Source organism: Octopus bimaculoides, chromosome 13 (genome assembly GCF_001194135.2).
Source record: "Octopus bimaculoides isolate UCB-OBI-ISO-001 chromosome 13, ASM119413v2, whole genome shotgun sequence".
Taxonomy (NCBI): Eukaryota; Metazoa; Mollusca; class Cephalopoda; order Octopoda; family Octopodidae; genus Octopus; species Octopus bimaculoides.
Window position 1 is genome coordinate 60,089,375 of NC_068993.1, and position 2,609 is coordinate 60,091,983.

The 2,609-nt window shown below is 36.1% G+C and overlaps 1 protein-coding gene across 5 annotated transcripts in view; it reads right to left on the reverse strand.

Annotated features, from left to right (window-relative positions):
* The window catches only part of LOC106867210 (POU domain, class 4, transcription factor 3), a 284,336-nt gene that overhangs the window by 87,591 nt on the left and 194,136 nt on the right, over nucleotides 1–2,609 (reverse strand). The window lies entirely within an intron of this gene.

Below are 2,609 nucleotides of genomic sequence, written 5' to 3' on the forward strand. Positions count from 1 at the left end.
AGAATCCCGTCGTGTATATATATATATATACACACACACACACGATGGGATTCTTTCAGTTTCCGTCTATCAAATCCACTCACAAGGCTTCAAGGTGCCACGTAGTGGGACTGAACCCGGAACCATGCGGTTGGGAAACAAGTTTCTTGCTACAAAGCATTTTATAAGCATTTTATAATGTTTCTTTCTTTTCTGGAAACTCGCCGCGGATCGGCAGCTGACGGCTCGTGGACCGGCACCGGTCCGTGGACCGGTGCCGGTCCGCGGACCACCTCTTTGAGTAGTACTGCTCTAGAGACTTTGGTAAATAATGTGGAATTACTTGTAACATCGGGTATGGTAAACGAATAGTTTTAGTTCTCTCCATAGATTCTAATAATGTAGTTATTGGCGTATATTATTACTGAACGACTGGTACGTACACGCTAATGACTCGAAGGGGTGGCGGGTAGAGCGTGGCACCGGATACAACGAGAAATAAATCATTCGTTTACAGTGTGAATCAAATCACATGTGTTCAACTTGTAAACACATACAGTAACATCTATCGAACACTAACAATATTAATTGAAGCAGAAGAAATAAAGACAGACGATAACAATTATGAAAAACAACAAAACAATTTTCTCTTTCTTCATTATGTAATAAGTTACACAGTAATTATTAGCTCTTCTCTGATTATGTTACAATTTTGTTTTTTTTTACATTGGTTTTGTTGTTTTTATTCGTATAGCAATTGTTGTTGCTGTTGTTGATGCTGTTGATGCTGATGATGTTAATCTTCCAACATTAATTCCTGTACTTGTATTTTTCGTATAGATTTCCCCTAACTTTGCTTTTATTCATAATGTTGTTGTTGTTGTTGTTGTTGGGGGTGGGGGGCGATGGGGGTTGTGGTGGCAGTTGTCGTTTTAGTTATTTAGTTTATCGCAGCGTTATATTTGTTCTCATCACACACACACAAACACACACACAAACACAAACACGCACGCACACACACACACACACACGCGCACGCACACACACACACACACACACACACAGATATACACACAAACCCATGCACATACATATACATATATGGATAGAGAGATAGATATATACACACATAGCCAAACACAGGCACAAACACGCACATACACGCGCATACACACACACGCACACACACACACAGACATGTAGAGATGGGGAGAGAGAGAATTAGCGCAAAAAAGCATAAATTTCACATTTAGTTCAAACTCTGTACTCCATAATAGATCCATTAAATTTATAGTCACAAAATACATAGAATATGGCTGGATCGCGTTTGATCATAGCTATGTTCCTTTAATGCTGACATGCAACACCAGCAGCAACAACAATAATAATATAAAGATAAAGTATTAGGCATGTGTGTGCCCGCCACACCAAATACCTCCCTGAGAACTAAACCGTGATGGACTCAGGAATTGAAACCTACAGCAATGACCGCAAAACATAGAGCGTACTAACTGTGCATAACCCCAAACTACAGAAATCTACTTTGGGAAGATCTTAAAGGAGTCCTGAGATGGTGAATAAAGGGAGTGAGCGATATTATGGTTGTAACAAGAACAAAATTATATTTGTGTCATAACAATAAAGTGAGAAATGTGACGCAATATAGAAGAGATATTTATATGATGTTGATGAATTAACGAGAGGAGTTTAGTCCGTACGTATAAAACATTTGCAAGTTTTTAGGTGTAATTGATGTGTGTAACACAGCGGTTAGTCTTTTGGTGTAACTCGTATGTATTAGATATATGAGAAAGAGGACAATATATTAAGTAACAGATTCGCCGGAGTAGTTCAGTGGAAATGTGTATCTATATGAATACTGTGGAGGGTTAAGTGGTTATTTGGATAAATGTAAGAAAATAGCAGTGTTGAGGATTGATAAATGTTAAATATATGCAGTAGTAAGTTGATACAGAGATACAAGTGATAAGTGTAATTGAAGAGTAAATACATACAAGCAAAGGAAAATCAAATCAAAGTTACAGATAGAAGAGACAAGTAAAGTTAACGGTTTTAATTTAGTTGTTATAGTTGAGGAAGTGTTAACATAGTTTAATGAGCCAACATATTTCAATTAATTAGTTTTACCGTTACGTTATAATTTTTGTGCTGTATGGTGACAACTCCAGGGATGTACCTGCCTCATTAGATAGATTATTATACCTCTTCGCCAAGTATAGTCTTTATAAAAGTTAAGGTTCAATTAATATTAATCACTGAGCAGAGATTTTCATCCCATCACTGCATGCTCGATTCTAATTTTTAGGCAATAAGAAAATCAGAGTTGTCGCCTCCTTAGTTTTGTCCAGATTTGTTCAACATTAGACATTGCGCTGACATTTTCTTCACAATACAACTGTTATATAATTTAATTGGAATGTGTTTGCTCATTACACTAAGTACTTTCACACTGAAGTAACTATAGTGTTTCGAATAGTATAGTTAGAAATATAGACTCAGGAGCATGCTAGAGTAGTTAAATAAAACTTTTAATACAGCTAGCGTATGTAAAAATTATGCATATGCATACATGTATATATATATATATATATATATATATATATATATAT